Genomic DNA, 13,457 nt, shown 5'->3' with positions numbered 1-13,457 from the left:
TCAGATTCAAACAGTTATAACAATAAATATTCAAAATTAAATATTAGATAATTAGTATTTCTATATTCAAAATTAAATATTAGATAATTAGTATTTCTAGATTCACGTTCCACTTTCTTTTCTTCTGGTTTTTTATAGACATAATCAGGATCTATTTTTTTCCACTTTCTCTTAATTTCCTTCTTCCTCAATTTATTTTTAGGTAATTAATTTATTAGTCCATATATTTTGATAAAACACATTGTTTAGTCCTTATATTTTTAAAAACACACGGTAAGGTCCCTAACCTTTTTCTCAGTGAACTGTTTAGTCATTCCGTCTGTTTGTTAGATTTTTTACCGTTTATAAATTCGGGAATGACTAAATTACCCTTTACTATTAATCAGTCAAAAGCAATTCACACCTCTATGTCTTTCTCTCACAACTCGCGCTCACAAAAAATGGAGAAAGGATTGAATCCCTAACCCATAATCGAATCACTCATACTCACTCTTTGAATTGAAGGTAGAAATCGACTCAAATCTCTCTCGCTTACTCTTCCTATTAGGATTGAATCCCTAATCCATAATCGAATCACTCATGCTTATTCTCAATGGTGAGTTTAATTTGACTCAAATCCAAATTGACTAACAGAATCTTCATGAGAGTCTAACGGTAGGGACTAAACAGTTCATCGAGAAAAAAGTTAGGGACCTTACCGTATGTTTTTAAAAATATAGGGATTAAACAGTATGTTTTGTCAAAATATAGGGACTAATAAATTAATTAGTCTTTATTTTTTTACTCTCATTTTTTCAGTTCTTTTTCTGCTCTTATTTTATAGTTTGTTAATTTCTTCCATTTCTGACTTGTGTAATCATTTATGTTTGCAATATTTTCTACTAATCCGCTTAATCAATCTTTCTATTCTTTCTGTATCTTCTCTTTGATGGCGTTTTTTAATAGAATGGAATAAAAAGTATATTATGCAGTAACAGAGAATACAGAAAAAGAAAAAGAAAAGATACAACTTCAATCCAATATATAAAAGTACGTTTTAACAATCTGAAACTTTCAAAAATGTTTAATTTAGTAGGAATATGAGAATGGGAAATAAGCTAAAACATCTTAAGATTTGTTAATTTTAAAGACCATCTACCTGCCATCAGATGGTATAATATAGTTAATCAACTAATAAGATTCATAAAGGTTGAAGACTATGAATTTCTACTATAAACAAAATTTCCAAATCTTTTCAAAGAAAATCTATGGTGAGATTTATGCATAAGTGAATGGATTTGAATTTCAAGAGATCAACCATGGAGAGAAAGACAACCATGGAGTATTGTCTAGTCTTTTGTGGATTTATTAGTCACAGTTTTCTCTCTTTTTAAGCATATTTTAATATTTATCTAAAACCTATTAACAAATAATTCTCATCCTAATTTCCAGGAAACGTGTTGCTTGACATTTTGAATATTAAGTTAGCAATGTTTGACAAGATAAGTATTAATCTTATTGGTGTGAGATAAATATATTTATTTAAAGGTATTGTGAGTTATATGCAATTTTACCCCTTATGCTATCGAAAATATCATAGACATTTTGACGAAAAAAAATTGTGATGAACTTATATGTATCAGATTCAGTTTTTAGCATTTTAACATAATTTTTGTAATTTTGTTAGTAAAACACTAAATATTTTAGCCCATGAATTTATCCAAATTTTTTTATTAGCCTCATGAACTTTTAAAGTGTCCCGATAGTCTCCTAAATTTACATAAAATGTTCAATTAGCCTCCTCAACTTGTGTAAAATGTAATCAACCATACAATTTTAATAAGTCTAGAACTAACGGTGACTAACCATATTACAGTTTTTTATGCAATATATACATATTTGATAATACAGTAAAATCTCTATATATGAATACACTTGGGACCGGGCTATTTGTATAACAATTGGGAGGTTATTACTAAATAGAGTTTGGTCATCGAGATTATTACCAAGTTGGGATTGAGTTTTTTTATAACAATATATATATATATATAGGAGAGGGCTCTTTTGAGAACCCTTTCTTAGGTGAGAACACTCCTTAGGTGCGAACCACTCAAAACTACGTAGTTTTGAGTGTAAAAATTAATAAAAAACGCTGATGCTGCTGGGGTTCGAACCCTGGCCTCCTAACTTACACTCCACACTCCTTACCACTGAGCCATTTGCTTTCCTTGTGTATTATGTTGCGCACTGCTTAATATACCAATGCCCTTGTAGCTTCTATTGTTTAATATTTGATGCATGCACTTATTAATATTGATTAAATTTGCATAATAATAAATTATTAATAGAAAAAAAAGAAATTTGGATAATAATGAATTATTAATAGAAAGAAAATGTCAAAAAAAAGAAGAAAGAAAATGTCCATAATAATGAATTATTAATAGAAAAAAATCCAAAAACATGCTCCAATTTCTTATTTATTTAATTTTTTTATATTTTTGTAATTTATGTTATATAAGAAAATATATTTTTTAAAACATACGTTAGAACATATATTTTAACTTTTAAAACACGAATATGAAGTTTAGAACGTACGACATATTTTTTAGAACATACGTTATGTTTGTTAGAACATGTGTTATGTTTTTTCGAACATGAGTTATAAATTATATTATAGAACAAATGAAAAAACGATCGAGATATCTACTGATTTTTTAGAACATTATACTTAATTTTTAGAACACAAACTATATATTTTTTAAAACATACGTTATAACATATATTTTAACTTTTAAAACACGAACTATGAAGTTAGAACGTACGACATATTTTTTAGAACATACGTTATGTTTTTTAGAACACATGTTATGTTTTTTCGAACATGAGTTATAAGTTATATTATAGAACAAGTGAAAAAACGATCCAGATATCTACTGCTTTTTTTAGAAAATTATACTTAATTTTTGGAACACAAACTATAAACTTTAGAACATATGTTATGTTTTTTAGAACATACGTTATGTTATTTAGAATGTGAGTTTTTTTTAACAAAAAAAATGGCCCATATATTTACTATTTTTTTTAAAACATTATCTTAATTTTTAGAACACAAATTATAAAGTTTAGAACATATGTAACAATATTTAGAACATCGTCCTTAACAATTTAAAACATAAATTACAAAAATATAGAGGAATTAAATAAATAAGAAATTTCTATTAATAATTAATTATTATGCACATTTATTTTTTCTATTAATAATTATTATGCGAATTTAATCAATATTAATAAGTGCATGCATCAAATATTAAACAATAGAAGCTACAAGGGCATTGGTATATTAATCAGCGCGCGGCAGAATACACAAGGAAAGTAAATGACTTAGTGGTAAGTAGTGTGGAGTGTAAATGAGAAGGCCAGGATTCGAACCCCAGCAGCATCAGTGTTTTTTTATTAAAATTTCCACTCAAAACTACGTAGTTTTAGGTGGTTCTCACCTAAGGAGTCCTAAGGGAGGGTTCTCACTTGTGAGAACCCTCCCTTAGGTGTATATAGGGGAGGGATCAAGTGAGAACCCTCCCTTAGGTGATGACACTCCTTAGGTGAGAACAAGATGAAACGACGTAGTTTTGATACCTTTAATTAAAGATTAAATAAAAAAATGATGATGGAGGGATTCAAACTTGGGACTTGGACATGGAAGTAGTGACACGCGCGCACCATCTACCACTGGACCACTTACTTTAGTTTGTTTATTATTTAATTCTTTTATTTATATAGTTTTAAGTGGTTCTGATACTAAAAAAAATCTAATATTATATTTTTTTAAATAAAAATACACTTGTTTTAGTTTGTTCATTATACAATTCTTTTATTTATATATTATTAAATGCTTCTAATGCTAAAAAAATCTAATACTATATTTTTTAAATAAAAATACGCTTGCTTTAGTTTGTTCATTATACAATTCTTATTTATATATTATTAAGTACATTTTATGTTAAAAAAAATTCAATATTATATTTTTTAAATAAAAATATATTAGGTAAATGCTATGCTTACTTTGTTTTTAACAAAGTAAGCCTTACTTTGTGTGTTTTCACCATTGGATTAATTTTCTAATCCATCATCCAATGGTGAAAACATACCAAGTAATGGTACTTTGTCAAAAACAAAGTAACCATAGAAGGCACCAAATATATTATATATTTTAATAAAATTTCATATTAATATTTTATTTATATAAGAAAATATATTTTTTAAAACATACGTTAGAACATATATTTTAACTTTTAAAACATGAACTATGAAGTTTAGAACATACGACATATTTTTTAGAACATATGTTATGTTTTTTAGAACATTCGTTATGTTTTTTCGAACATGAGTTATAAATTATATTATAGAATAAATGCAAAAATGATCCAGATATCTACTGATTTTTTTAGAACATTATACTTAATTTTTAGAACACAAACTATAAACTTTAGAATATAAGTTATGTTATTTAGAATATGAGTTATAAATTATATTATAGAACAAATGTAAAAATGATCCATATAATATTTTTTAAGTAAAAATATATTATATATTTTAATAAAATTTCATATTAATATTTTATTTATATAAGAAAATATATTTTTTAAAACAAACGTTAGAACATATATTTCAACTTTTAAAACACGAACTATGAAGTTTAGAACGTACGACATATTTTTTAGAACATACGTTATGTTTTTTAGAACATGTGTTATGTTTTTTCGAACATGGGTTATAAATTATATTATAGAACAAATGAAAAAACGATCGAGATATCTACTGATTTTTTTAGAACATTATACTTAATTTTTGAAACACAAACTATATATTTTTTAAAACAAACGTTAGAACATATATTTTAACTTTTAAAACACGAACTATGAAGTTTAGAACGTACGGCATATTTTTTAGAACATACGTTATGTTTTTTAGAACATGTGTTATGTTTTTTGGAACATGAGTTATAAATTATATTATAGAACAAATGAAAAACCGATCGAGATATCTACTGATTTTTTTAGAACATTATATTTAATTTTTGGAACACAAACTATAAACTTTAGAACATGCGTTATGTTTTTTCGAACATACGTTATGTTATTTAGAATATGAGTTATAAATTATATTATAGAACAAATGTAAAAATGGTCCATATATTTACTATTTTTTTAAAACATTATACTTAATTTTTAGAACACAAATTATAAAGTTTAGAATATATGTAACAATATTTAGAACATCGTCCTTAATATTTTAAAATATAAATTACAAAAATATAGAGGAATTAAATAAATAAGAAATTAGAGCATGTTTTTGAATTTTTTTTCTATTAATAATTCATTATTATGCATATTTATTTTTTTATTAATAATTTATTATTAGGCACATTTAATTGATATTAATAAGTGCATGCATCAAATATTAAACAATAGAAGCTAAAAGGGTCGTAGTATATTAAACAGCGGGCAACATAATACAAAAGAAAAGTAATTGGCTCAGTGGTAAGTAGTGTGGAGTGTAAATGCAGAGTCCCTGGTTTGATCCCCATAGGCAGCAGCGTTTTTTGTTTAATTTTTCTATTCAAAACTACGTAGTTTTGAGTGTTCTCACCTAAGGAAGTGTCCTCACCTAAGAAGGGGTTCTCACAAGAGCCCTCTCATATATATATATATATATATATATATATATATATATATATGGGAAAGTCCTCAATGGTTTCAACCCATCCCATGGAACAAAAAAAATATAGCCCCTCAATAAATGCAAATCATATTTCTCTCTCTTCAATTAATTCTTGGACTTTCTCTCTCATTTTCCTTTACAATTCGCCATTTTTACAGAAAATAGGATGTAAGGTTTCCAGATTCCGGCAACAAGTTTCCAGATTCCGGCCACCGCGATATAATTTTTCGGCCACTGCAAAAAAAGTTCTGATATGTTTGGAATTTTTTTTTTTAATTTTTCGTTGAGGGACACTTTTCCGTTGACACCAAACCAAAACCTCAATTACGTCTCCTGGGCAATCGTTTTCATCGTCCAGGGACAAGTTTTAATGTAACCAAAGAATAATAGGTTTCCATTTGACTATTAATTGGACTATAGAAAAAATTTCAAGGAAGAATGATATTGGCAATTTATTCGGTTTTTCATTGAGGGACAGTCGTTTTTATCATTCAAGGACAAGTTTTACTGTAACCAAACAATAATCCGTTTTCATATGACTATTAATTGGACTATAGTAAAGGGACACGTTCAATTCATGTAATCAATCAATAGATTCTGCAGAAGACATCTGGTTGCTGCATTTACCACAAAATCATTCATCCACAGAATTATATATAGTAGCCTTTTGGTACGATGTAATGTAATGCAATGAAACGTAATAAATGTTGTAATGCAATTGTGAATAAAAAAAATCCCATTCGTAAGCTTCAGCTAAAATTTATGATATTATAAAAAATTTGAAGATTTACCATGTTGAAGATGAAATGGAATCGTAAGATTCTATTTTAATTTAGATACGACTGTAGTTTCAGATCTAAATAAAGCTGAATTGAATCTCCAGCATTAGTGGTTGTAATGCAATGGAATGTAATAATGGTTCCATTTTAGTAATTGGTGTGAAATTTTAGAAAAATTTGTCAAAAATAATTATTATTAAAATATTTCCGTTGTAATTTAATCGAAATTTCAACTATTCTCTAATTTTCATATGCATGGGAACATCATCCACATATGATGATTATTACAATATTTGTGTTCATTTTGTTGGTCCCTTATAACGTTACAAGTATAGTTCCAAGGGGGGGGGTTAGGAACTATTCAAAAAATTTTAAGCTAGGGCAGACTTCTTTTTCGTGAGAAAAAGGTTTGGACAGCGGCGCTGAGTGAATAGCAAGATACTGGCTTAGTCAACTAGTGACTAGGTCAGTTTCTTTACTTGAGTCAGGAGATAGCACTTAGAGTCTATTCCTGAGCTCGGATATTCAACGCGCACAACTCAGCTTGACCTCTTTACTTGGTCAGTTTTTGTTTAAGCAAGCAATAAATATATAAAGGAGTTAAAGGTTAGAAAAATGTTACTCAGCAGATTTATCCAGGTTTGGCCTCCAAGCCTACGTCCTGTCCCCGGAACACGTTCCGAGATTTCGAATTCTCTACTGAGCTCTTTAACGGTAGAGCATCAAACCTTTTACAATCTTAGCAACTGAGTATAACAAGAGTACCTTCCTCTATACCTCTACTCAATCCTAATCTCTCGCTGAGTACTATAACCGAGTACTCAGCCTCTCTTTTCTAATCTCTAGAAATGATAAGTGTTTGTCCTAAACAATGATTGCTAAGACACCTTAGATGATTTAATAATCACTCTAGACTTTTACACAAAAGATATGAAATATAGTGTAAGATTGCTTTGCTTTTGCTTGGAGAACTTTGCGTAGAAATTTGGTCAGCGTAATGGCTTGATCAAGTTCTCTGTTGAATGAAGCAACTGATGGCACTATTTATAGAGACGTCTGAGGCATCGGTCATTTCGAATTTCGAAATAACCGTTGGAGGGAAACGACTTCCTGTCGTTGTCATCCTGACTTGCTCAGAGCTCTCGGCCAATCAGATTTGTGTATCTTCTGTCCTCGGTCAGCTTTTGGTCAACTCGACAGAGTGTCTCTCCATTTATGGTAATGTCAACTAGACAGCATACTGTGTCTTCTGAACTTTACCCAAAGTAGAAATACTTTATCTGGAAGTTGTTCTTAGCCAGCTGCTGTCTTGTACTGTTTGTCGAATCAACTCAGCAGTTTCATTCCGAAGTTGTTCCTTGAAGGTCTTCTAGATCCTTCTCTTGCTGAGCTGCGTTTTGTACATAACGACAGCGTTTTGACATAAGCGGGCCGAGTTGCCTTAAACTGTTTGACTTGGGCCTTTTAATCTTGTGTCTTATAAACAATTTAACTCAACATTGAACAAACACATTAGTAGAATAAATCAAAGCATTTAAACTTAGTGTGTTTAGAATATATTTTAATTATACTTAAACAATTTTGTCAAATCAAAATTATGTGGAAAGGTGTTTCAACACATTTTTCCTGTTTCCCCGTTTTTCTATTTTCTGCATTTTTCTTGTTTTTAATGATTTTAGTTTTCACGTATTTTTATTATTCTGTTTCTTGCATTTTCACATTTTCCCCATATGTTGCCTTTCTTTTTCAATTTTTTCGTTTTTCACATATTTCAAATTCATTCAAATTCATTAAGAAGTGATTTGCATCTTGGGCAAGCGTAAGCCATAGTGAATTGTGAATGTGAAACTGTGAAGGATAAGCATCTTGGGCAAGAGTAATCCAGACTTCATATGTTAACAAGACTAACACGAACAAAGTAAAAATTATAACGTAGTTTGCCATAAAGTAATTTTAAATTGTTCAAATACAAAACGGATAATCAAGTAAAAACTTGAAAACTAACACGAGATTCTCTTAAATCTACTTCTACCCATACAATATTTCCCTTATTCGATCAAGTTCGGCAAAAGCCCTATTAAAACATGCTCTGATTTCAGTTTTCTTTTCTTTGTATGCTAGCCTACGGTTCGTACTTGATTCATCTAATCCTCTTATCAATTGGGTTATGTTACTCTTCTTCTGCTCATATTCAGCATAATTGTAGTCCATAATCTCAACTCCTTTATGAATACAGAGATATCTCAGACATTCTATTGCAGCCTTCTCTATTGCTACACTCTGTGAAATACAGCTTTCACCCGTGAATCTAATCTGAGTTGGGTGCACATCGAAGAAGAGGGTTGTTCCACATATGTGTTTGTGTGGAAAATCAAAATTCTCAGTATTCTCCATAGCGAGATCGTTTACTGGCTCTCTCAAAGAGAGTTGCCGAACTGCCTCCTTCAATATATCCGCTTTTCGGAATGTAACAACGGTATTCATCTAAATAATCGGTTATATAACAAACCAAAAGGTCAAATATTAATACAAGACATAAAGTAAACATAAAAAGAGAACAAGAAAATATGATTTATATTAATAGTTACTATTTTCATCAAACAACAACCAACTCCTAGTCATAAAAAAAGCCCTAATACATGTCTATTCGAGTGAATCTATTGCAGCACTGTATATTTGGTCTAGCCGACTAAGGACTGTAATGTTTTTCTTCATTACATACTTGGATAATTTTTTCTTTATTTCAAAATCTCTCCTTTCTTCATACATTTGCATTGCAAAGATTGCATCATTAATGCTATCAACCCTCTCTAGTTCAATGTGGCTGTAGTCTTCATAAATCAATTTGTACTGTACCTTAAGAAAGTCCAGTGCCTTCTTACAAGCATCCTAAAGAGCTTTTGGTTCAGATGCTGATGGCTCACTTATGGTATGATAGTTGACCTAATATATCTTAGCAAACTCCCCCGTAAGGGTTGAGCTACTGACTTAGTTTTACTCTAAACATTTGAAGGTTTAATCGAGTAAGTCTGAGGTCAGTTTTCAGATATAGGCCAGCTCATGAAACATATTTTATTTTACTCAGTGTTTAAGCGGAAGTTATAGCATTCAGAGGGCGCTGAGTAATTTGTTGTTCAATGAGCTTTATAAGACAATGTTATATAACCATATAAGTCAATGTCAAACATGTTATCAGCATTAGGTACGATCAACAAGTTTTATAAGCATTAAACAAGGTTGATGTAATTGAAGATACATAATAACTTAATACTTAGCATCATAGATAATAACTCATAACTCAGTTTTTGGATAAAAAGATGCAAGTATTGATATTACTAGAAGTAGTCAGTATATACAGCAAAAGAAGGAAAAACATAACACATAGAGACTACAAACATAGCATAACTGAGCTAGCCTAATTTCTATTTCTTTCTCTTTTTCTTGGACTGACTATGCTCATGCTGTGTTCTAGCTTGTTCTTTCTCCCCCGTTTTGTCAGCATCGGGAGGAGGAATCCTAAAGGCGTCGGTTAAGACGGCTCTGGTCAGTTCTGTGGACAGCTCCTTAAGTCTATCGGCACTTTCATTGACACCATAAAAAATAGCAACTCCATTATTTGAGACCTCGGAAGGTATATTAAGTTCAGCAGCGCTGATCATGCTTACTATGAAAGCTTGAGATTTTCCTACCCAGGTAAGTGCATCAGTCAGACCAGCAATGACTTGATGAAAAGTCTTCAGTAAGGATGTGTCATAGTATTGACGCTGAATATTTGTGTGACGTATGTGATTGAAGGTTTGTCTGGTGATAGACAGCATTTCATTTTGCTTCATAGCGCCAGTATCCATCTCTTGCTTGTTCAAGTTCAGCAATCGAACGGCCTCACCAATTTGCTCCACTGAGCACTGAGAATAGGAGACCATTTGCTCGTTGGTTTTGATTTGCTCGGTGTGAAGCTGAGCAAAGAGCATTTTTACTTCATCAGAAGTTGCATAGCGCGTGTTCGCAGCTGACAAAGTCTGAACTTGTTCCTGAAGAGCATTGAGATGTTGAACTATTGTCAGCTGGATCTCAGCCAGCTTTGCGATGGAATCCTACTTAGCTTGCTGTGCTTGAAAGGTAACGATGACACTCATCAAGTCCTTGAATCCCTTAACTTCATTGAGAAGCTGGGTTACATAAGAGAGTTGAGTTGTCTCAGTAGTAGAAGACCCAGCAGCAGGTTGAGTGTTTTGATGAAGGTCTTTGATCAGTGTTTGCACCGAGTCGATGATTCTTTTTCCAGACTCGGTAGCATGCAAGTAGCTAAGAGGGCCTTCATTAACTTGCCTTGTTGCCTCAGTATGACCGATTGGAAGAGGAGTAAGTGGAATCACATGGTCAGTGACTGGAAGTGTGGTTCCAATCTGCACTTGAGTTTCTGGTAGAGGTGATTGATCGGCAGATGTGTTGATTGGAGAATAGGTAATTCTAATGCTGTCTGTGCTGACTGGGGCAGGAATGTTTTGAGTCAGCACAATTCTTGGATTGACAGCATTTACAGGAATTGACTCAACTTGACTTGTTGAGTTTGCAGAAGCATTTAAGTCGGCGTGTTCCTTTGGTGAAGAAGCAGAGGCTTTCTTTTCAAGGGAAGCCGATGGAGTAGAAGTTGGTTGTTTTCTGAAAAATTTCAGCTTGAGTTTAGAAGGGTCTTGGGTCGGTTTCTGGATAACAAAGTCAGGGACAGTTGGAGGAGGAGTGTCAATGACAGACTTCTGACTTGCCTTGATTAATCTTCTTCTTGGAGGAGGAGCGTCAGCTTATATAGATTCTCCTGAGTGAGAGGGAGAAGTTTCCTCTTGATCAGCATTAAGCTGGTCAGCTGGTTCTTGTCCTTGATCAACATTGTGTTGGTCAGGTTCTTGTTCAGCAGCCAGCCCAGTATTGGTTGGCTCAGCATCAACCTCATTAGCTGTTTCCTCAGTGTCCTCAGCGTCATCCTGACCGCCTTCTACTTCTTGTTCTTCATCTTCTTCACTATCACCATCTAACTCTTCCTCAACTTGTGCAATGAACTGATTGTCCAGATGCACCTCATCTTCTTGATGCTCAGCTATAGTTCCTAGACACTGTGTGTAGTGAGAATCACCAGGAACAATTACGTCAGTAGGAATAGCATCAATGGGAGTCAGTGTAGAAGACTTCTGCTTCTTTTGAGGTTGCTCATCAGCATTTGTTCTTTCCTCAATTTCAGGCTCTTCTTGCCTGCTCCTTTTCTCAGCTGACTTAGGTCTTTCCTGACCTGGTTCAGCAGCTGACTTTGACTTCTTGGTCTGAGGCTCAGCCTTCTTAGAAGAGGTCACAACAGCTTTCCTCTTGCGGGCAGCTGGAGCCTTTGTCATTTGGCTTTGCTTTGGAGCTGTTTCCTCAGCTTGTTGTTCAGCAGAAACTTTTCCTTTCTTTAGTGGCTGATTGAACTTCAAAGCCCTCAGCGAAGCAGCTGTTATTTTAGATCCTCTAGCTTTAACTTCATCAGTTAGGTCTATTTGATGATCAATGAGGATCCTGGTGATGAGCGATCCCAGCCTGAGAGTTCCAGTGCTCCTTATGAACCCAGCAATCAAGAATACTAGCATGTTGATAGGTGTATATGTCAGCATATGCCATATAAAGCATTGCTCGAAATTTGTCGCTGAGCTGGTGCAGTTTATCTTTGGGTAAATAAAGTAGGTCAGCAGGTAATGAGCCATCTTTTGGTGCTGACCCATGGATGAACTTGAGACTTCTCCAGAATGACCAGGGGACTTGCAAAAGTTGAATTCGTAGTTAGTGTCATCCTGATCTCCAGTTCTTCTCAGTTTTGCTCCCTCATTTTTCAACTTTAGCAAATTCGCCAAATAGGTGGGATTGATGAAAATCGTTTTCCCCTTTACCACTGTTGTTAAGTAGTCCTGGTTATCGTCAGCGACTAAGAGATTGTGGTAGAACTCCCTTACTAGGTCAGGATAGGTGTGATCCCTAATGGAGAACAGCTCGGTCCATCCATTTTGCGATATCCATTCGTAGAAGGGTTGTTCGGATGTCACGAAGGCCTCAGAAACCCATCGCGAGAAGTCTACTTTCCATTCGCTAATGTTATCAAATACCTTGGTATAGGTTCTGATTTTGGTCGGTGTTCCTTTGGAGTGTTAGGGATTATTGCCAGTTAATCAACTGTAGCGCAGCAGAATTGCGGTTTAAAATTTATTTCTAATCCCTTATAGCTTGATCTTTGTCCGTTAACCATTTATTGAATAAAACCTTTTTATCCGATTAAGGATATAAACATACCCGGACTGTCTCTTCTAGAGACGGCTGAAGAATCCACAAGGTAGTAAGATCTCCGTAGTCAGGTGCACGAACAGCTATTGAGTCAGAACCGGTGCTAGCCGAAGAACGGATGATGAACTGGAGAGAAAAGAAACTTTGCCAAAATCCCACTATTTCCAATTGTATTGATTTTGGCGAATTCCTTTGCCAAAAATTATGGTGGCCGAAATATGTGTCTAGGTTAATAGGGTTAGGAGTTTAATTTATATATATAGTGTATTTCTAAACCTAGTTGGTTTAGGATTAATTGGTTAATTACAAAACTAATCCTATCCTAACCTAATCACTTAATAAATACCAATAGTATTTATTTTATGCAATTAGTTATGATTGGATTAAATTTAGTTACCCTAATTAAATAAACAACACTAGTTAATAAATTAATGTATCAGTTTAATTAATTATTCACCGAATGTAATTTTATTATTTTACAAATTAATTAATTACATCCCGCGAACTAATTAATCAATTAAACACTTAACTCCTAAGATCATTAATCAATTACCTTGATACAAAGTATCAATTAATCAATTAATTAACCACCAATTAATTACCTTGACATTTTACTGTCAATCAATCAATTAATTCTATCTCTCCAATGTACCGTTCTATAAGTTCCAACTCAGA

The sequence above is a fragment of the Euphorbia lathyris genome, chromosome 7, assembly GCF_963576675.1.
Source record: "Euphorbia lathyris chromosome 7, ddEupLath1.1, whole genome shotgun sequence".
In the NCBI taxonomy this organism is placed as follows: domain Eukaryota; kingdom Viridiplantae; phylum Streptophyta; class Magnoliopsida; order Malpighiales; family Euphorbiaceae; genus Euphorbia; species Euphorbia lathyris.
Note: the sequence above shows the minus strand (reverse complement) of the source record.